Raw genomic sequence first — 24,660 nt, 5'->3', positions numbered from 1 at the left:
CAAAACTCAGCCCAAGAACTTGAAAATACAAATTCTACTTATTGATAAATAAATGAGAAGGAGTGACCCGAGAGAGAGCAGTAATAATCCAGAAAGACTAGTGCCTCCTTCTTGGTCAGGTAACCAAGAACGTTGGTACCTCTACTTCTGTGGCACTTGGACTACAGGAGGTGATAAAAATCCAAAGTTTTCTACATTTTACAGGATTTCTCTGATTAAATTAAATAATAATTACACATATTCTAAGATGCTTCAGGTATTGAAATAAGCTTTTACTCAATAATTTTTTGGATTAGAGTTTTGCTAACTAACTAGTTCTTCACTTTCTGCTATCACCAGCAGAACTCATAAGAGCTTCAATGACTTTAGGCTGCAGGCTACAGGGAATATCATTGGACTTGAAGTAGTTATGGTGGTGAGTCAGCAGAGTGAAAATGCAAACCCAAACAAAACACACTATTCCACCACAAACCAAGGTATTTAAATAGGAAAGAAAACTTCCATGTGTCCTAAAGCTCCACAGTTGACCGGTTGCAATTTTACTGTTCATTTGTCTGATGCCGTCATATGGAGAACATAAGTAAAGTTTGGCATAAGTTCAAATGGCCTTGATGTTAAATTTGTTAAGGCTCTGTAACTTTCTTTGAATACACTACAAAGAGTGATTACACATAATTCAAAATCATTGCTGAAGGTATAATAGAATCTCCTCACCCACAGATTGTACTTCAGCTGGGCACAGGCTGCATGTATTTTCCAGTGTAGTGGATTATTTTAATTACTTGTGACAAATTAAGATGCAGTCTTTCATTGAGTCAGTTAGCTACAGCAGATTGGCTGAAAATGACAGACAACAAAAAAATGATAACTAAGAAATTAGGCATATGAGAAAGGTTCTTTAAAAAACCCCCTGTAACTACTTTGGGTCACAGCAGCCTTTCTTGTCATAGAGAAACATCCTTAATAAATGAAGAGTGTGGAAGCTGCCTGTTCCTCTAGGGCTCATAGGATTGTTGGAAGGTAAAGAAAGAATCAAATCTATGTTTTCTATTTTAAATGAGAGCAGATATAATTTATTTCAACAGTTAAACATGGTTAGGAGTCACCTTACTGAAACATCAACAGTTTGTTTGCTTACCACTTTTCCCTTGCTCCACCTAAAATTTGTCTGGAAATGCTAATTGAAATCTAGAGGCATTCTGAAATTCTTGTATGTCAAAACATCCTCTATTCTTGTTATGAAGTGACAAGAGGAATTTGGATGCATTGATCCATGAGGTTTTTTTCAGACAAGGTGGAGTAAGGTCATAAAATGAGAGGAAAGGACATGGATCCTGTGCAAGCTGCTTAACATTACCAATCACAACACAAAACAGAAAGAAACAGGGTAGGACTATCTATCTGACCTTCCACTGCTCATTCTCTCCCTATCTCTACTGATACATACTTAAGTTTTTTTTTTTTATATACATATGCAATATATATATATGCAATATATTGTCATGGTTTAACCCCAGCTGGCAACCAAGCCCCACGCAGCCACCCACTCACTCCCCCACCAGCAGGATGGGGAGAGAATCGGAAGGGTAAAAGCTAGGAAGTTTGTGAGTTAATGACAGTTTAATAAGGCAAGCAATATACATGCACACAAGCAAAGCAAAACAAGGGATTAATTCACTACTTCCTGTGGTCTAGCAAGTATCCAGCCACCTTCAGGAAAGCAGGGCCCCATCATGCACAATGGTTGCTTGAGAATACAAATACCATCACTCCAAATATCCTTCCCTTCTTCCTTCTTTCCTTATTTTATATCATGGACATGACATCATACAGTATGGAATATCCCTTTGGTCAGTTGAGATCAGTTGTCCTGGCTTTATCTTCTCCCAATTTCCCAATAACCCCAGTCTCTTCACCCAGTGTGGTGATACAAAAAGCTGAAAAAGCCTTGGCTCTGTGTAAGTCCTGCTCAACAATAACACAAACATCTCTATTTCATCCTCACTATTTTCAGCACAAATCCAAAACACAGCCCAACACTGGACACTATGAAGAAAACCACTTCCATCCCAGCCAAAACCACCACATGTATATACAGACACAAAATTTCTCTCTAGCATCAGGAAGTTACTAGAAGAAGAATAGTTATCATAGGAACACTTTTAAGAAGTTCAAGTGAATTGGTTTTTTAAGAAATGTTGAATGAATCAAATGTTCTCTAATGGCCTATATAGAAAATTATAAGTTTAGTTTAACAGACAAAATAATTTTTATGATTAATATGTGAAAACTGATGCTGAAAAAATAGTCTCACTTTTTATTAAAAAGGAACTTAACCATAGAAAGAGCACACCAAAGGCAGTGAACTTCCCTTCATGAAACATGAAGTCTGATCAGTCTGGAGAGAAGACTGTGTGAGAAAGAGGTAAAATATTAAATCCTGCAGCTTGCTTGACTGCAACAAAACCAGAAGGCAGAGCATAATCATTTAGCAGGTCAAATTACAAGCAGGCCTGATTGGTTATGGACCAGACAGAGAAGTCTTCTTTAAATCATTTCAGGGCAATGAGGCAGGTGACACAGTTCTCATGGAGCTGCTTAGCCACTTCAAAACCTCTTACTGTTAACATTAAATCACTTGCAGCGTGTTTCATGGGAAGGCGGAGAGTTATCCTGCTTCTCAGTGACTTGGAATACTAATGGATTTTTGGGAACTGATTTCCAGCGCAGGCCTGCTATCAGGCTGCTGAAAAGTCGCTCTGAAATTTAATTTCTACACAGCTGTAAAAGGGTGAATATACTGGGCTATATGTGCAATATTTATCACATAACAAGCAGATGTGCTGAATCACAGAAGCCTGTTATAAACCACGTTATCAGGTCCCTCTGCCCTGACTGCCTTTGTCCTCTAATTCTTTTTCACAGAATATGTTCGATCATGGAATACCAGGTTGTAAGGGAACTCCAGGATCATCTGGTCCAACCTTTCTTGGCAAAAGCATGGTCTAGACAGGCTGACCCTGCACCTTGTCCATCTGAATTTTAAAAATGAAATTTTAAAATATTGGGGAATCTAACACTTCCGTGGGGAGATTATTCCAATGGTTGATTGTTCTCATTGTGAAAAAAAATTTTCCTCCTGTGTCCAATTGGAGTCTCCCCAGGAGCAACTTGTACCCATTACATCTTTTCTTTTCCATGTGATTCAATGTAAAAAGGGAGTCTCCATATTCTTTGTCTCCACTCTTTAAATACTGAAACATGGTGATGAGGTCTCCCCTAAGTCTTGTTTGCTTAAGGTTGAACACACTGAGTTGCCTCAGCCTTTCCTCATATATCAGGCTTCCTAGTCTTTGCATCATCTTTGTGGCTGTTTTCTGGACCCTGTCTAAACTATTCACTTTTTTTTTTTTATAGCATGGGCCAAAAATGAACACAGTATTCCTGGTATGGCCTGAGAAGTGCTGTGTAGCATGCTGTTCTCACATCCTAAATTTCAAAGCAGCAGGAGCAAAATGTACAGGGGACTGTAATCTTACCGCTGGAAAAGAAGTATATAGAAAGTTTTTCTGTCTTCACCAAACTCCTTATGAACTGTGGAAAACTATCTCAATCCTGTCTACTGGTATTTCAAATATACCCAATTAAAATTTTTTGTTATGATTTCTGTAAAGAAAACTCTCAGACTAACCTTTTCAATGATGCCAAAGACACACAAGTCCATCTCTAGATTTTTTTGAATTATAATTATTTATATCTGAATATGGACTGATGCTCCTACTGCTTCTGGTTTAACTAAACATTAATGATATTAGGGAATAGGATACTAACAACATATTGATGGAGTGCAAGATCTAAAATGTGAAGAGCAGAACTCTCTCAGTGTGGTTGTGTGGTAGGAATTTTTTATGCAGTACAGAGACATGTTAGTCAGGAACAGCATTGTCCCCTGACTTACAGAAGTGAAGGAAATCTCCAAAGTACTTTTGTCACTGAGTTACCTTTTGCTACACAAATGAATTTGAGTCTTTTATAACTTTCAGCAATTAAATCTTGTACATAAACGTTTTACAAAGAAACAAATTTTCTGAAATGATTGTGGGATGTCATGAACTATGGTGTAAACAATATGGATGTTTTGATGTATGTTTGAATGACTTTAAAAAAAAATATATGACTTGGAAATAATCCAGCCATCCTTATGTTTTAGAATCCTTATCATTCTAAACAATCTGAGGGATATTTTTGTTACCACCTTTACTCAAAACAACCATTTTGTCACTTGGTATTGCTGTCTTAATAGTAGGCAATCCACCTAAGAGAAGGTCACTCTAAACAAACCTACATCCTGGGGACCTCACTGCCACTGTCCAAGCTTTGCTCGGCCCCGGCAGATGAACCTCAGGACTAAAGGGTGGGCTCAGTTCAGCGCACGCTGTGTCTCACCTAAAAACCCACTGCGCAGGCTGGAAGGGTTAATGACCTTTCCCAAAAATCTTCGCTCGCGAAGACTGGCCATTATTGCTGTCTTACATTTCAAGCTAAGTAGCAGTCTCCAAGTCCAACTGGTCTCAGCTGCCAACTATGAGAAGATGGCACAGATCATGACTTTCCCAGCAGAGGAAGAGGAGCAAACAGCCAGAAACAATGTATTCAGTCTAGGAATAAATTCAGAATCTTTCTGCTTGGCCAAATGCCCCTAGCTTCTGCCTCAGACCAATGAGGAGATTAAGAGGGTCAAGCATTTTCAGGGATCCAGTTGTGGGAGAGGTAGAAATTTTGCTACTCTGTTTTCTGGCTAAAATCTGGTATCAAGCCTCTTCTTTGATCCTGTGTCTGATTAATACAGAGAGAAAAACAAAACAAAAAAATCCAAACCAAAACAAAAACCTAAAAAATAACCCTACATACAAACAAGGATTTATTTTTTATTTTTATTCTGGATCATTTTATCAAGTCTTTATGAAACACTAATCCAAGACTATTATTTAGAAGGCTGTAGAACCTAGATTGCCATTCTGGTGTGCTAGGCATTTTATTAATACTAGTGATAAACAGTTAACAACACAAATATTTCAGTCAACAAAAAGAAAACAAGTTCTACATGAAAGATAGAGTTCTCAGTGAGAACTGACTTGCACAAGATCAGACAGTCAGTTTGCTGCTGCACCCAATTGTAAACACAGAAACCATATAGAAAAACCACTGGGAGCAGAAGGTACTTGCCTCAATTTCCAGCCTTTGTATTATGCTAGACTTTTTCTCAGCATCAAAGTTCCTTATAATCAGCGACGGTATTTCTCAACTGAAATTTTATCTTGTTTCTTTTAAGTCAGCAGCAAAATTTTTATTCACTTAAGCAAGACAAGTATCAGGCTTGATTGTCCTAATTAAATTAGTTATAAGTACCGGAGTAGCACAATTTGACCTTCACATATAAAGTGAATGTATATGGACTTTCCACAGATAAATTAATTGGAAAAATGATTAAGAGGAAAAATGGAATTACTATACTTACATCACCCCTGCATTATGCTAATACTTAGTATTACAGCAGCGGTAGAAAGCTTACCTATTGTACTTACATCACCCCTGCATTATGCTAATACTTTTTGCTACAGCAACATCAATCTGATGAGGCATTAACATGCTCTATCTCTGAAGTGATGTACAGTAGCACTGATGATATGTTAGTTTAAATCACTGTCAAAGTGATACTGCTGTAATTCCGCTGTGTTGATGATTTGATATAATATATTGCTGGAGAAACACCATGTTGATTACCGTGCCAGTGTAATAGATCATTATTTTCCTGTCACTGTGAGGATAGTGTAGAATAATCCGTGGAAAAGGAAGGAAGAAAATCTGACAGAAAGAATCTATAATAAAAGCAAAAATTCTCTAAGTATTCATTAAAATGATATCTACTTATTTAGACACAGAGGGTTTAAGGAAAACAAGAACATAATTTTGCCATAATCAAGGATAGAAGAATATCAATATAGCTTTCCTAAATTATTATACAAATAAAACAATAATAAAATAGAGGAAGGGTGTTCAGAAGTAAATGGATCTGAGATAGTCATGCTGGTTTACATTTTTATTGGTCTACAAAGCAGACTGAAAGGAGAATTAAAAACACGTAAGCTAGAATAATAGAAAGTAAAGTAGTTAAAGAGTTACCCCCAAAGACACCTGACACATTGGCTCTTTGGGAAATACAGAGCGCATGTCTTTTAAATGTCTTCTGTATGTAGGTGGATAGTTAAGGACTGTCAAAAGACATTTCTCCTTGACCCATAACCCAGTAAACCTCAAACAATTTCTCTCTCCCCGTATTCTCAATAAAGCAAAATAGCAATATGTTGTGATTCTTTAGATGCATATGTAAGCATGTGGGAGGAGGATTAACAAAGGTCTCTGACTATATTTGGACCAAGGGATTTGAAACACTTTGAATTCCCCCAGGGGATATTGACCCAAGAAAACCCTAAAACCTTGGTGTTTCTCCTTCCTGCCAGGCATCCAAGGGCTTTATATTCTTTGACAAGGAGAATCTAGAGACCTGAATGACCTTTCTTGAGATGATATACACAGAAGTTTCCAATTCAGGAAAGTAGAACTGCATGGAGATTCAAACCTTGGGTGTTCTGAAAATCTTGACTTCCCACGTCTATATTTTTATAAGCAATTATCTGTCATGAATCACTTTTGTAATACCTTTTTGTAATACTTTCACCATCACTATCTGTCAAAAAAGGTTAAGCAAAAGAAGCCTAGTTTTCATATGTTCCTTCCCCAGCTGAGCTCTCTATGCATGGTCAATGTGCAAAAATCATTAAAAAATGTATGACATACTGCTGACGCAGTTCTCTCTAGAAGAGTGTGACTTAAAATTTAAGTCACTTGCTTCTATCCTGTTGTAATGGACAGTATCAAAATAATAAGAATAAAAATTAAGAAAGGGAGATATGATTACATTTGCTGGTACACCTCATCAGGAACTAGTCATAAGCTCAAGAGCTGCACAAGCTCTAGGGGGCCACAAGGTTGGACTTCAGGACAAGCTGAACTATGCAAAGGAAATGGCTTACAATCCCCATTTGTTATGCTTCTTTTTTAAAATTACATTCAAATATAAGTCACTCTGTAGAACAAAGTGTTTGAGAGAGAAGAGAGATTTTTCAGTGTTTCCAGGACTATTCCTGATTTAGTGTGTTTGGGTTTCTGCTCCCTGCAACAGTTTTCAATATAGTCTTATGCCTTTACTGAAACCTTTCCTTTATAGCAATATGTCACTATAGAGAATTTAATTTTAAAATATCAGGACAGTCTAAAGCTTTCATTCCTACTGCTACAGTCACTGCCATAGTGACCTGTGACCCCAGTTAGAGGTATTTGAGACTTTCTTGTTCCCTTGATAGCCAGAATGGAAGTTGAGAAGAGCATTGTTTGTGATACCTTTTATCTGTTTTTCTTAAATATCTGTTTTTCAATCAGAACAAGAAGTATCTCTCTCTTCCATAAGGAAGTTTAAGTAATTGTATCAGAGTAATTGTGGAACCTAGTGGCACTAGAGATTCAGGATGTGGGGATATTTCTATTTAGCAAGTAATCATCAATCACCTTCTGCTGTGCTTCTGGAAGTGACATAGTCCATGTGAGATGGGAAATTAATGTCTTCATCAGTTTGGTATTACATATCTCCAGGAACTTTCACAGAATTAGCAATGTTAGTTACTGGTCAGATTTAGGGTGGTTAATTATGCCTTTCTGATACAAAATTCATTCTCATATTTCATCTATATACTTTTACTTGCTGATGTGCTTAGTGCTGCTGTAGTTGACTGAGTAGTTATTGTGTTCCCATGAAGAAATAACCACCTAAGAGCAGCAGTAAATTGATATTTAATGTAATTCCACAGAGGTTTTCCGTAAATTCTTTCTACTTCTGAGAGTTATCTAAGATAATCTCAAATATAGAGTTCAGCCTAAAGATCATTTTAAAGCCTGAGAGTATTTTGCTTCAATGACACTTACTGGGTCTTCCATTCCTCCTGTACAGGTCCAATATATTTCCCCATTTATCTAAAAGAACATTAAAATCAGTAAAAAACTATCCATTAGAAAAAATATGAATAATTGGCACAAGTAACAGGAAAATTTGCCATGTTCTTAGTTTTTTAAGAATGGCTATGAAAAATTGTCTGACAAATATATTATTGTAGAAATCTGCACATATTCCTGAAATATGCCTTCTGCCATTTGAGAAAAAGAATAAGGAATAAACAGCTGGTTTTTAGACCCTCCTGCCTAATATGCTGTTGCTGTCATATATCTGACTGCTTGAGTTATTGGTACACATATGTCAGTGGGGATCCCAACCCAAAGTCATGGGTTTATTTGATCTCTCCACAATTCCTACTGTTCACACAGAATGCAGTGACTAGAATAAAGCCTCAAAAAACAGTATGTTGTGGATTAGCTATAAACATAGCACTGTTGTTACTTGTGTATGACTTTATAACAAAACTGAGCAGACAGCTTGGCAGTCTAGCAACAGTGCATTAGGTTGCTACACAGAAGATCCATGTGTCGTGTATTCCTTACCCAAAAAAATCTATTAATTTATTCTAAAACTGAAAAGAAATTTATTAGTGGAAAATAATTACTTTATAACTTTTCTCCCTGTGGACACTCTCACACATTCATTGTGGAGTTTTTCTCTGGAGAAATCAATACCTTGGTCTGCTTTCCCACACAATTCTAATGAAATAGTGAATGTATTTTCATACTTACTTGAAGTGTAATACCAAGTTTCTGTGTGTACAGTTTGTAGAAGTTCAGTTTACAAAAAAAATGCTAATAAGAAAAGCGCAAATCTTCCAGATAGATGAGATCTGTGCAAAAAACATGACAAGTGTATAGTGATGTTTCCCAAGTGTGTTCCCCATGATTTGAGGGCCTGTGGGTTACTTTTGCACTTTTGTGATTCAGACTCAAAAGTATTTCAATGAAATTTTCCTAGTGACTTCCTAGATCTGAAGGGAACAGGGAGAGTGTTTTTAATGAATATTTGTAAGAGATTGGAAAAAAAAAAAAGAGAAGAAAAAATCCCACAACATCCCCATCTGCCCCCCACAAAACAGCAACCAACCAGCCAACCACACCAAACAACACCCAACAACACACAAAAACCAAACACTCAAAAGTAAATAATATAAAGGAAAGATGTCAAATCAGAGTAAATCTACATATTCCCCCACAAAGGAGTGGGGGAAGGGTTATTCTGTAACCAGATGCTTCTGAATCCTTCACAGATTCCATTTTCAGGGAAGACTGTTGTTATCTACAGCACCATATTTCACAGTAGGGGAAACAACAAACAGCATTTGATAATTTGCTCCTTCCATAACCCAACAGGCAGAAATAAGGAGTTGAAACAAGTGAATGATCTGAAACAGTGTACCATTAGAAAAATGAGAACTGATTTAGTTCTGTAAAAAAGACATTTCTTTCAGTTATGAATTTAATGAATTTAACTCTTCAGTTATTTTCTTCACGAATGGAATATGAATCAAACTCTGAAGTCTTAGCAAATAGTCTTGACCAGAGCTGATGAGAAGAGATTTTTTTTCTTTACTATGGGATTAATACACAAATGATCCCCAGGACATTTCCAGATAAACAAAACTGTTGGGAAAAGAAATCCAAACATTTCCTAGCATTTTACTCAACTGTTTCTATACAAAGAATTGTATGATTTTCAAAGTGCTAATATGCAACTTAATTCATAGAAAAATGGCTACATTTTGTTTGGACATCACCACTTGGAGGAAATGCATTCGGCACAGGTGATGAGTTTCCTGGTCCAATGTGTTAATTAATGAAATATATCTGTGAGGCTTCTCTGGCCAAAAGGTCAGCTGAAGACAATGGTTTATTAAGTTCCAAAACTTCTTATGAAGAGTGTTCCCTTTCATGCAAACACCCTGTCATGGTTTGAGATAGTCCCAAAATCCAATTCCTTAGCTCCATTCCCCCTCCCACATCTCAACCTAATGTGAGATGGGTTTTTCCAGACAAAACACACCAGACTCAAAGTGGGGAAAAGGGAATATATTACAATGACTGTACAAATAAATACCATACATATCACATTATACACATGATCACAAACTATCTCTACCATGACATATAGTATTTACAATGGATCAGATCTCTTCTCCCCTCCAAATAAAAGTCCAGGAGGGAAAGAAGGACAGATCCCTTCCAGTCTCTGAACAGCAGCATCTTCTAAGGCAGCAGGTTTCTTCTCATGCATGCAGCAGCTGTGGTTGGCTTTTCTGCCAGCATCCACGAGGGAGGTATCCAAGCCTCTCTCTCGGCCCCATCGCCTCACAACCGAGGGGTCTTCCGTAGTCTTCGTCACCCCAGACAAGGTCGTTTCACCACGTCATATCACGAAGACACAGGGGGGTCTTCGTGACGGTCTGGTATCTCTTGCAGGAGACAGCTCCTTGCAGGGTCTCTGTGCCCTGTCTCTCAGGCTGCCACCATGGCAGCAGTGTGAGGGGGGGGAGAGCCAAGGTCAACTCCCCCCGCATTCCATCTGGCCGTCCCGGTCCAGCTCCAGGACGCTCTGAGCTTCTCAGCTCCTCTCTCTCTCTGGTGCTGCATGTCCAAAACTGCTCTCCAAAATAGGAGTCCATGTCCCTCTTCTCCAAGAGGGGTCTCAAGGGAGTTTTGGGGGAGTGTGGTACAGTCTTACCCCAAACTCTGTCTCTCAGCTGCTAGTTCTCTCTCTCTCCCTTTCCAGGAGTCTTCTCTGTGGTGCTGCATGTTGTTTCTGCTGCTTCTTCAGTTCAGGTCTTATCTCTGGCTCTCTGCCACCGTTTCTCTGGTCAGTGTCGGCTGCTGCTCTGCGCCCATGGAGAAAACATCTCCCGGCATAACTACAGGCACCTAGCCCAGCTTTATGCTGTTCCAGGTCCCTGCAGCCCCCCAGCCAGGGGCTGGGAGGGGGCCAGAGGGCCCAAGGGGCTCAGAGCCCCTTCCTCGTGGCTCTACAACATGACCACCTCTCCTCCAACAACCAAACTACAACTCTTCTTTTCCGGTCTGGTTGTGATATGTTTACATTTCTGCAGGAGCGTCCATTGGGCAGAATTTCAAAACTTCCAGGGGTTTCCACCCCTTGGGGTCTACCACTTCTCTTAGCCTCTGGGGAAAACAAGGTTCAAACCACTACACACCCATAGACAAGAAACTTGCTAAACCACTCCTTTCGGTAGCACAATTTGTCCCTTGTCAAATTAATTTCCAGAACACGCAAATAATTGTAGAGAGGATCAAGTTCCTGGGAACATTTCTCAGCATTGTTTCTATTACTATTATATGTGCACATTGATATATATGCATATTTACCATTCTGGCCTTTGGTCTCTCGAATCTTTATAATGTTTTTTTCATGATGTACGCAAAGAGAAACATTTTCAAAGTCACAGGAGATGTCTATGCATATTTCTGTTTCTGTATTTATTAACTTCTCTAAAGCTAGTTGATCTTAACATTACTGAAAATGACTGTATGAAGAAGTAAACTTTAGAATTATTTAAACAATTCTTTTTAAACTCAAAAAAATGAGCAAAGAAATGACTTGTACATAGCAAACAACTAATAGCAAACTACCTCTGCTAGGTGACTCTAGTCAAGACAGGTTTATGGTACATGCTTTGTGGAATATACCTTGAAAATCATCAAAATCACTTTATGTAATGTTTCTAGTATCTAGTGAAAAGCTCTTACAGAGGGTGAATAAATCTCTTTGGGAAAAAAAAAGAGGGGGGAAAAAAGAAAAAGAAAATTAAAAAAAACTACAATGAAATAGCAAACCAGCACTGTCAGATTTAAAAATAACTTACACCTAAAGCTTACTTTAACATATTCTGTCTTCCAAAGAAAACCGACTCTCATTTTTAGTGAAAGAAGCAGTATTTTTAAATTGCCAGTGGATATGACCGGCCTTTTTTTCCTGAAGCTGGATTTCTGAAGCAAGAATCTATGGGAAGTACGTTATTCAAAGCAATATTCTATTGTTTATGAAAAGAAGGAGCCAAACCTAAATGCTTTCTTCAAGAAAACAAACAAAATTATACCCACAACAAGCAGACATCTAATATGTTTGGGTTTATGCAATAATTTTCTTGCCAAGTTTAGTTCCTCCAGGAGACAAAAAAATAATTACTGCACATCAGCTTTCCAGGGCTGTTCAAACACAAGTATGCCTGCAACACACTGCCGTCCAAATTATTTTTCAAATATTTGACATATTTCTAATAATTAGAAAATCCTAGTTAATCAAGGAGAAAGTTTTTTGGATCAGAGTGTGTGTAATTTAGAAATGGTAACTTTTAATAAATATGTCCTGTTCCGATTCTTTAAAAACAATTATTTTATTATCTTCAAATCAGTATATGCTAATGTTTGCTTTAATTAAAGTAGCACTATGGCTATTTTCCCAAATATTTGCAACTGCTGCTGCTTTAAATCTGTCTTTCCGTACGGAGCATTAAGGGCACTTCAGGTTTATTGGATGAACAAGTAGAATAGCCAGGCATTACAGGCTGATTTCAATACATCGTTTTTATCCTTGTGAGAGAAGACATTACTTAAAACAAATGATGTTGACTGTCAATAACATGCCACGGACCTTACATTTGTGTCAATGAATAATAATGTTTGGTGCAGAGTGGATAATCTTCAGCGTTGTTTCTAGTTACTGCAATTACTACCTCAAAAAAAAAAATGGTCAAGTTACGCTCAATCAAATTTTATGGCTATCCTTTCTTGCCCTGTGGCTGCTGCTCCTCTTCTCCAAGTGTCAGGGTCCTCAGACAGACCTTCCAAAAGTTTGGTCTGCAGGGACATCTAGCGGCGCAAGGATTATAAATCTGACGGTAGGCTGATTTTTCCAGCGCCTGTGACTCCTTCAGGAGGCCCAGAGAGGTGTGATCAAGCAAAAGGATCTGAATTCTTCCCTCTTTCAGGGACTGTAAGGGAGAACAGGAGACACTTCTACTGTTAGCTGCGATCCCATCTCACCAAACAACACTTGTTAAGAAGGTAACAGGGCAGAACCTTGCTAACTTTTAAACCTGTCATGTTGCTCTAGTTTCTTATAACAGTGAAAAAGTCAATACGTGGCACTGCTGAGACTGCAATCCAGGAGTGGTACTATTTATTCTACTGACAAATTTCTGCTTTTCTTTTCATTATGCTATATGTCCTTTTCTACACAGGTTCTTATCACGAAAATACCTGAAAATCCTCCCTGAATTGCTTTTAAAAATATGACTTACATTTGTCATGTGTTGTCTGTTCTTTATTTCTTTTGGAGAGAAACATTGACTTTGAAATTATCTCCAAGTGAGCGAAGTTTGTTTTTTGAGTCTCTGTTTGAAAATATGTGTTACTAAACAATTACATTACCTGCAGCATAAAGTGGCGATGCGCTTATCTTTAGTTTGTGAAGGTAGAAACAGGTGAGGATTTGTTCCTTTGAACTAGGCTTTTAAAATAAAAAGCAGTATTTTATTTTATTGTAGATAATTTTATTATACTGAAAGAACAGTGGACTTCAGTGGCTGCATATTTTCTACATCTGATTGTAGCTTACCGCAAACAAACTGCACTGACATAAGGTGTCTCTGAGTTTAGTGCTAACCTGTTATTAATGGAATATGGAACATAACCTGGAGCATCTGATTATACAAAACCTTTTCACTCTAGGGAATAGTAGGAACAAAAAGGAAAAAATAGACATAATATATATTCATGTAAGCATATGAAATATTTGGACTGATTTGAAATAAACATTCAGTAATAAAATATTTATTAAGTGTACATACAGAGAAAGTGAGAAAGAGAGAGCATATAATTGTGTTATGACCAGCCCCTTTATGTGTACCAAGGAATTTAGGCTACAGCAAAAGATAAGCAGTTACTGTTAAAGATTTGATTTTGAAAGACTATTTATAACATTAACACAGTTTCCTTCTGCCATGCAAACTTTTCTCTAATCATAAAAGCTTTGCAATGTTAGAATGTAAAATTACAGGAAACAAAAGAAATTGAAATGGAGATAAACAACTGCACAATCTGCACTGATTTATTATAAATGTACTGAGAATATTTTACTGAATGGAGAAAACCAGAAAAAAAATAATATATTTTCAAATTTGATAAACCTTCTTTTTCTTGAAAAAGAAAAATCAAGAGAGAACAAATCATAACTCATTGCTTCTTTTTGCTTTTATTTTTTTACCTTTTTTTTTGATTTTCCAATTGCAAAAATATAATCACCATTGTCCCATAAAAGTTCTCTTTCCTATTACATAGCAAAAGATTTACAATGAAATTATTTCTGTCACCTCTGATTGTCATATTTTCAAAATGTTGATGTTATCTGAGAAGATGCATCAGGAATTATCTTCAAAATTTTAATCTGAAAAGCAGTCATTATAAATCTACAATTCATAAAATCCAGAACCAGCTTCAACTTTCAGTAACCCACTTTTTCTGTGACATTCCTACTATTTCCTTCTTGGCTCTGGTTGTGAAAAAAAATGTCACTCTCTAATTTTAATACAGTATTTTATGTTCCAGAGTGCCATTTTTCATATAAACCAGCAATCTTTCTCCTTGACAATTCGTGATATACTGGGCATCAAGAGGCAAATGATTTATTCAGATGCAGAAGAAAACTCTGACAGCTGATTATGCTGTCATATTTTCCCCTGTAACTCAACTTATCAAAACATTAACCAAGACCAAGGCGATATTCATCAGATGTAGTATCTGCAATGAACTAATTCTGGATAATAAACTGGAAAATATTTCAGCAGAATTGGGAAGGATTGTGGAGGCCTGCTCTTTCACACATATCGTGAATAGTCTATATAATCCACATCTACATTTTTAAAACTATCTAAAAAAAGTGGATAACAACCAAGAGGTCCAAATGAATATGATATGAATATAAATGATATGATACGAAGTCTGAAAGACTATGATCAAGAACTTTACCTCAGGTAGTTTAGCAAATTATCCAACTGCACACATTAAGTCATCTACACATATGCAATTGAGCAGAGAGCTCAAATCAGTAATGTCTAAAAAAGATTATCTTCTGATGATTGGAGCTGAGAATCACCACCGACAAGCATTATTGGGAAGAGAGGATAATACAAAACACACTTGATTTTTTGCTTAAATAACCCTTGTACTTGCACAGTGATCAGAGATTTAGCAATCATTTGCAAAACTATGTGATTGACCAACTGATATCATATGCAATATTCAGATACTGGTCAGGTGTTAGGTGAAACATAACTCTGTTTCTTTCTGTGTGACTTTTGCAACCAGTCATGCCTATCTTGTATTGGCCTTTTTAGCCACCAATGCATTTGCAACAAACGTGGGTAGAGCCCTTCCCAAATCTTCATTTCCAAAGTCTAGCCATGACTGACTGACTGAGCTCTGTTTCATGAAAACCAGCAAGTTGTAACCAAGAGTTCTTTCTCCATAAGAGGGGGAATGCAGTGATTTATTCTAGATTTTCTATCATATACAAATACTTAGGAGATCACTAGGCTCTGAGTGCAACAAGTTCTGCAATGTCCCCCTATCCCATTCTTCTTCCTTCCCTTCCTGGGACTGGCATGCGGGAGGGACGTCAGGGCCACTTCTGCTGCCAGGAAGCAGTGATCTTGGATAAGGTCTGAGATCAGCCTCCACAGGTGTCTCCTGCTCCCATGAGGGCTGTACTAGAGCCCTTGCCTGAACTATGCTGTGGGGGTGCCCCCTTGGTGACCCTAACCTTCCCAACTTGCCCTCAGACATCCCTTGGATGGCCATCCTGGGGCGACTCTGTCTGGAACTGCTCTGCTCTCTGTGCTGAGGGCTGTAGGACTGTATTCTGTATCAGGACTCTGCAGTATCCCCATGTAAGGTGCATAAATGTGTACGTGTCTGTAGAAGAGAGCAGGAAGGTGACTCAGGAATACTGCTTATAACACTGCTCTCTGTCTGTCTCCTCTGAGCTGTACCGAATAGATCTGGCCATTGGGAGGAACTGTGACAATTTCTATCAGCAGCTGCTGGGGGAAGTGAAAAACTACTTTTTTCTCCTATCTCTGCAGAAGCCCGTGGACAAATGGCTTAAAAGGCATAAATGGAAAAACTGAGAATGGAATTTTTCAATACTTCCACAATTCCTGTTTTGAATTTTTTCACAAGCTTTTAGCCCTACTAAGGAACAACAATTTTAAATTATTTCCTTCCCATAAAGCAAATCTCTGCACAACTTTACTCTTTACCTGATCTTTCCTGAAAAAAACCAAAATGAACCAAATAAACACAAACAACAGGTAAGCAATAAAGAGTCTCTTCCCAATTTATCTCAATAAGAGTTACCTGAATTTTATCTGGGGGCAAAAAATCAACTTTTAAAAGTAATCCCATTGCTTAGTGAAGTCCATATAACTGTTGGATATCACACAACAGACAAGTATACCATAATGTATTCATTATACTATTCTGGAATTCAAGCCCAGACCTCTAAACAAGGTTGCCATAGCTCTTTCTGTGCTGCTTGATTAAATGCTTCAGTATGAACTATGAATAATGAGTATTTATTTTTAAAAACTGTCAGTTATTCAAATTAACTTAAGGGTGTGGATAGTGTGGGGGAGGGGTGTCCCAAGACACTCAGCATTAGCCTGATTTTACTCTGACTGAAGTTAGTGAGAATTTTCCAGAGTTTAACAAGAGCATCAGTAGGCTAATATCACTTCCTTTAAAAACTCTTGTCCTTAATACTTGCTTCTAAGCAGCTTTGAAAGCCAGAAATGAAAAACTCCTTTAGAAGTGCAAAATCACTGTATTATCATTATATTGAGGCTGATTTATTTAAAAAAAAAACTGTTTAAAGAAAACCTCTTTTCAATGAAGTGAAAGAGTTCAGGCTTCCTGAGTAGAATGGTGTAAGTAAAGTCTAATTTAAAAGTCATAGGTTAATATTTCTGGTTTTAGAGAAAATGGGCTTATGCATATCATCATTTTGCATGCAGAAAAGAAATTTGTAGTCTAATATGATCTTCTGAACATAAATAGTGCTCTTTTTTCTTAACCAAGTAATTCATTTACATCAGCAATAACTATTTTTTCTATGAGAATATCAACAGTGACACAAAAAAAATTAGAATAAATGTCATGCTGTAATTTCAGAGGTGATCAAAAAGTTAATATTAATACTTAGTGTTGAAAACACCATTTAGATTTCTGAATACTTTCTGAAGAAAGCACAAGGAAATATTTATCTCATCTGTAATGAGACTTAGAGAAAGAATTTAAAGAAATCTAGAAGGATGGTTGAAGTTCAAAAGAAATTAAACCCAGAGCTTTGAGATGCTGTAGGTTAATATGATTAAGTAATAAAACTCTTTTAAATATAGGAAAAATACTAATCTGAGATGTATTTTCTTGGGTTTTTTCCAAGTCTTAGCTAATGTCCATAACAGTGTCAGTTTTTCCAAGCTAAATTAAAATCTGCTGTTAAATTTGTTCTCGCTAATATGATAGCCAGTAACCTTAGGGCTGGAGAAAATTGCATCATTCCGGGGGTGCTCCCTTTCATGTAAAAGGGAACTACTTTAGAATACCAGGGAATGTAATCTTCTCTTAAAACACTTTCATTTGGGCATCTTCAGTTGCATTTGAATCCTGTAAATAGTATTATATACAATTTATGTGAATACAGAATTTAATCATGACCTAACAGACATAATAGATAGCTTAGAGTAGCATGTCACAAACTTAAACATGAGTATACTCTGCTTTCAGTGCAGGCACCCAGTGAGAGTCACAGCAGGCCAAGGAGGTCATGAAGATATAGATGCCTGCAATTCCATAGTATAGACAGATTGCCTGACTTGCTGAGTTGTTGTCTTCCCACTCTGATTTTTACTCAGGATTTAGAAAGTGGTAAAATTAGCAATTTTTTCTCTGAAATTCTTGTGTTACTATTACCAGTTTAGCAATTCCACTTGTTTCATTATGTAGGGTTTGTTTGGTTGCTTTTTTTCTCCTATCCTGAATGTCTTTAACTTGGGTACCGTCAACATCATCTCTCACTATTTATTCTAGAATTCAGATCATCCACAATAAGGCACCTACAGATTTCCATAAAGTGGGGAGAATGTCAGAAGAAGGACACCAGTTTTGAAAACCAAGGTCACATGTTTAGTAGGATAACTTTAATGAGAATCCTAAAAAAGACTGACTGTACAAAAGAGAGACACCATCAGAAGAGGTGGGATAAACAGCTACCATACTTTCTCAGGAAATCTGAGTTCCTTTTCAAACCAGAATAACGGTCACCATCTGCAGATTATAGGAAGATGCAAAAGCAGATAGCGGAAGGGGATTGCATCTTTTTTACAACAGTCACCATTATTACCTGTAAATCTTTGATTAACAGCAGCAAGAAACTCTCTGAAGTTCTCTGTCATCTCCTGCCTCTCCTTTTCTTCCTTAGTAGCAGGAACCACAGTTGTCTTCTTGCCTCCACAGCAATCTTACAAGACACTACAGCTTATTTAAAATGTGTTTGTCACCTTCCAGCCCTCTTTTGTCACCCACAACTTTTCCAACTTCTACCATTTCTTTCCATTGTTTCCTCCTAATTATTCTTACCACAAGGGAAATCAGCTGATCTTCCCCCCATCCATAGGTGTTTCTTGTGAGTTACATTTTCCCTAATCAACTTTCTTGAAGCCCAAACACAGAACATAAAAAAGGAGCAATAAGGACTTGTGAATATATTAGCAAATTACAATAATTTCTTCTCAGTTTTTCATAGAAGATGCAACTATTTGTCCTTCTTTGAGCTCAGGGGCATAAGGAAAGTGTCAAAAAGTGATGAATGTCCAGTTATCCTAGTCTATTCAACACATAAAATGATATTTTTCATCAAATACAAAAAAAAAGAATTTTGAAATATCACAACATAAAAGCAGATGAAGAGACATATCCTTATAATTGATGCCTTGGTGAAGTCATACCTTCTGTAAAATGAAGTAAAGGTTTAGGCCTCTGTAATCTAGTGGATAGAAAAGTGTTAAAAGGATAACATAGGTGACAGTAAATCTTTATGTCTATGAATTTAGAAATACTTATTTCTGTGACTAGCAGTCTTCTTACCATTCTTAGTCCTTGCCCCTATTCACTCACTGTGTTATCTGCCTTATCTTTAATACTTCTCATCTATTTTGCACTAATGTTTATCAACTCATTTTTGTTGTCTTCCTTTTCCTCATTCCTCATCTTTAATCAGTATAATTGTTTAGCATAAAGAAGAGGTGAAAAAAACAATTCTGTTGAATTAAGAAAGAGTATACCACCATGTCAAGATGAAATTCAGCGTTGTATTTCCAAAACTGTGTACAAGCAGATATTGAGAAAAGAACATGAACAGGATAATAACACTACTCCCCAGTAATCTTTCGTCATCCAAATGACTTCCACCTCAAGAGATTTTTTGAGTCAGATAGAGTTCCTGTATGGGTTTAGAAACTTCAATGTATTTTTCTTTTAGGACTGTAGAAGTACCATGTATTCATAGAATCATAGAATCACAGAATCAGCTGGGTTGCAAGGGATCTCTGAGATCAAGTCCAACCCTTGATCCAATACCGCTGTGGTTACTAGACCATGGCACTAAGTGCCACATCCAGTTTCATCTTAAAAACCTCCAGGGACAGAGAATCCATCACTTCCCTGGGCAGCCCATTCCAATGTCTGATTACTCTCTCTGTAAAGAATTTCTTCCTAATATCTAACCTAAACCTCCCCTGGCACAGCTTAAGACCATGCCCTCTTATCTTACTGATAGTTGCCTGGGAGAAGAGACCAAGCCCCACCTGGCTACAACCTCCTTTCAGGGAGTTGTAGAGAGCAATTCCTTAAGCACTGTTAACTTTCCACTGTCTGTAGCAAGTTCTAAGGTTGTGTGTGATCAGATTTTTCTCTTTTTTTTTGTTTTTGTTTTTGTCTGTTTGTTTATGTTTGTTTGGTTTCATTTGAGCCTGGCATTGAAAGTAACTGATGTACGAAAAGAGCAATTCACATGCTATATGGAAACCAGAAAAAATAACGAGGAGATAGGGTTGCAGCAGGTAAGATTTAGGATTTAGGAAAGAATTTAGGAAAAAACATGTAGTTGAAACCTCTTGTCTATTTGAAAATATTGGAATGTTACAAACATCAGTGAGGAAACTGATACAGTTTGTCCAGTTGAATGGGTTGAGTTCACTTCCTGATGATTTTCTATGAAGTAATGAAGTATAAAGGTAATTTTGCTCTCTTCTTATCTGTTAGGAGAAAAAGAAATACTACAGTATTGTCAGTAATCTTCTAAGTTGTCTCATCTTTGTTTTTCTTGTTTATTATTATTGGCTTTTGCTACCAGTCACTGTATTGTCTTATTCAAATGATATAATGCTTAAGATGAGACAATTATGGTTAAGCAAATTTTATTGAGAATTCAAAAATTATTGATAATTTCTTTGTAGGTGGTCATGCTCTTTTCCCTATTCCTAAGATTTCTCTTAGATCGAATACATAGTTTGTGAAAGCAAGCTGGGGTTCAACTGGCAAAATAATTGAGGAAGTTTGGTTTTGCTATTTACACCCATACAAACTATATTTTCCACCTCTACTAAAATTCTTTCTCATTTCAGAAGGCGCTGACTGTTAGAAGACATGCATGCCACAGGGGTAATCCCTTCTGAAATTAACTCTTTAAATTCACTGCAGCGTGGAATTACCATTTATAAGAGTTAACATAAAGTTCAATTTGTGGTGTATTTTAATCTAACATGTCTTACTGGTTTTTTTCATGGCAACAAGCAGCTTGCTTTTCTTCAACTACAGTACAACTACTCAGTTGTACACATACAGCTGAAAGAGGGATTCTCTGTTTCAGCACTCATAGTAGTAGAAATGTTCCTGATTTGCAAGTGTATTAAGTGTAAATGGTCCAAGTTATTTTATATTCTCTGACTTCTGATAGGGATATCTTGAAATTTGACTAGTCTTTCTCTGACTAACCTATAATGTTTTAGATTTATTGGTTTTTAAAAGTATCAGTTTTCAACATGTATCTAGTGAGTATTAGTATTCCATCTATTAATTATGTGAACATTTTTACACAAGTGTGGAAATGAATCTTTTGTGTTTGTGATTCCAGGCTTTATTTGAGTTGAAATATTTTTATGAAAATTTATATTGTTATGTGAAACACTCTTGCAAAACCTACAGTGAACATGTATCATCACAATTCCAAGTGAAAGACTTTACAAGTGTCTCTGTTTAGTTAGTGTCTATTGTAGGAGAAATATGGGAATGAAGGCAGTTTCCAAAGGGAAAAAAAAGTGAAGATAAACACAGTTTTCTCTTTTTCAATTCTTTGGTTTTTTTAATTGTTTATTTGTTTGTTTTCAGAACTTTACTTCAAAAAACAAAAGCAAAAATAGCACAACAGATTTTTTTCTTTTCAGTATAATTTAACTTCTTTTATGTAGGATTTTTTTTCTCCTTTTGTAAGCATCAGACCTCTTCCCATGTATTCTTCATCTTGAAATTTTTTCTAGCAGAGATATCCCACAATCCTAAAATTCCTGAAGTGCCTATGCCACATTAATTTTCCAATTTTGAGATTTAAAAGACCTAGATATTGTATTGAACTGGTGTGTTTACTTCAAGGAGCCAATGCTAACAAATGGAAATTAGTATTTCAAATTAGAAAATCACAGAAATGGCAAGTTGATTTTCAAGGTTATAGCTATGGTTTTGTTGCAGTTTGAATGAATCTCACAAAAACTCCTAAGTACTACTTTCTAATAGGTATAAAAAGTGTAAGTAACTCACACAAGTTTATAAGTTTTCAAGTATTAAAAATTATCTGAGACATACTGCATTCATACTCCCACAGAGACAAAAGACTATATTTATTTAACTTAATTCTTCCACTTCCATTTACTTAAGACCACCTGAGAACTCTGACTCTCTTTGCATTGCAGAGGCTGTACAGATAAAATATTTAAAAATCTCAGTAGTGGCTACGAATTGGTTTATAGGACTTTGAAACTGATGATCAGAAGCTGAAAATCCTAGATCCAAGCATGTCAATATTTATTCATACCTTTCATACCATCATTGATGCAATAGAGCACAGTCAAACAGATGCCAAGCTTCTAAGATTCAGCTCATGAAGAAATAACAAGCAAGTCAGACTTATTCTCATTGGAAATGAAGAAACTTAGTGATGTCCTAATTAAAGCACTGCTGTTTTAAATATGGTAAATAACACTGATCCAAGTAAGGATTAACAGATGCAAAGAACATAATGACCTAAAAATTAAATTAAAAAAGTAATTTTATAAAAATATTAAAACTTTTCATTTCCTCATATATATTGTTGTACTTAGGAAACAAATGAAAGATATATTTTTTACATTTATATTCAGAAAATGTTTAAGAATTAAAATATTTAAAAATGTAGATATGGTTTAGTTTGTTTGTTTTTTTTTTCACATAAATAATAAAAAGAAAATTGGTAAACTTGGTACTGAAAAGAGCATAAGCTTATTCTGGTGTTCCTATAAAGTTTTGCTGAAGAAAACACTTCAGGATATGTGCACACCAACCAGACTGACCAGATGACTGTGAAAAGACTCATTGTTCAGAAAGGTATAAAAGGATTTATGACTTAGTAAAGACCTTTCTGTAGAAATGGATTTCAGGTACCTAAAATATGCTTAAATCGTTCCTTTCATGTTTTTCCCCATCACTTTGAGAAGGAACTCTTGGGACATCTCTGTCTTGAAAGGCTTAGAATAGTGGCATAAGGAATGAAGGATTTTTCCAGGAGGCATTCTGGATATTGTTATGAAATATTTAGATTGAGAAGATATCTCTGTGCTCTTTCAAGAATTCAATGAGATTGCAAATTATTCCAGGTGGTGCTCTTAACATATTAATGAACATACTTATTCAAATTCACTTATTAATCATCAGTATTAATGTCCCCAAATTGTAGGGAGGTGACTAGTCCCAGTCACTTCAAAGAGCTGAAAAAAAAATATCAGTGAGGATGTGCAAGTTCAAAAATAGTCTTGAAGCAGGAAATTATTTCAACATCAACAAAAACTAACCTAACATCCACTCATTTTCTAAGTGAGAGAGTTCAACATTAATTTGAGACTGAAATAGCTTTTTCAGCAATAAAAATACTGCAGATTACTTCACCTCTGCAACTTGCCATGTACTTCAGTGGCAAACCGAGTGGGTCAATTAAATGTAAGTGCGACACTGAGCCTGTCCTTTGAGGGAGCAAAATCTTATTGAAGAGCTATTTCTCAAATACAACGAAAATTTAAAATTGATTTACTGTCTAAATGTGTCAGTTCTTATAAACAGAGATGTAACGAGGGTCTATAGAATGTCAGATAAAGGAACAGAGGACCGAATGGGGGAACGGATAACGCTGCAGTATAATGAATTATAATTGTTCAATCAATAGTTTGCTTTAAAGGTGTAGGTAAGAATTCATTAGACATAGATTAAACAGGTATTGCTTTGTACAGAGAGCAATGAACTGCAAGTTTATGGTGGGAAAACATTTGCTCAGAAAAGAGTTAAAAGGATTAAAAGCTACTAAAATGCACTGAAGCAGATCATGCTAATGAATAGCTTTTAACACCAGCTAAATAGTATCCTTTATCTGTTTTCTCTCTCTCTTTCTACCCTAATTCTGTGTCAGCAAAGGTAGCTGCTAAGGTAGGCTGGTTGCTGTAAGGAGCTTTTAAATTTCAGCTGTTGCTGCAACATGGCAGGTGTCATTCTTTAGGTATGAAGCAGCTGATGATGAGTAAATCCCTAAAACGAGCAGATCACATTCAGTCTTAAAGCACTTCATACAAATAGATGTTTGCCTGCAGGATCATTCCCCAGGTATTGATGCAAACATTTTTAACTGGTTTGAGTAGCCCTCCTCCTGGTTTAAAAGGTTCAGCTATCTAATCAGGGAGCAGCAGCAACGCTGTGTGATTTACAGCACATCTAAAAAAGCAAATACTCAAACAAATAATGGGAAAAGATATGATTATCTCTATAAATACCCCAGGAGTGAGCGGGATAGCAAAATGCCCAGAAGGAGAAAGAACTTTTTTAATTAAAGGACAATGTTGGCAATTGACAATGAGTAAATTTAAACTGGAAATTAGGAGATTTCTAACTATTAGAAGAGTCAGACTATAGAACAAGCTCCCAAAGGGTGCAGCGAAGGAAAAATACCTACTATATTTAAAGACACATCCAAAGAAGTTTGTGAAAGTGATTGTGAAACAACAGGAGATTGGGCTAGTTTGCCCAGATCATTTTCAGTCTTATGTCATACTTTAATAAGCATGATGAAGAGAGGAACAACAATTCATAGGGTGATACGAATCTCCATTTCTTTCATTTGGTTGGAAATGGTATTTTAACTAGGAAAAATTATTATACTCACTGAATAAAATTTGTTGCACATAGTTTGAA

This window comes from Pipra filicauda, unplaced genomic scaffold (genome assembly GCF_003945595.2).
Source record: "Pipra filicauda isolate LSUMZ 115617 unplaced genomic scaffold, ASM394559v2 scaffold61_size3293851_pilon, whole genome shotgun sequence".
Lineage (NCBI taxonomy): Eukaryota > Metazoa > Chordata > Aves > Passeriformes > Pipridae > Pipra > Pipra filicauda.
This window is presented reverse-complemented; position numbering follows the sequence as displayed.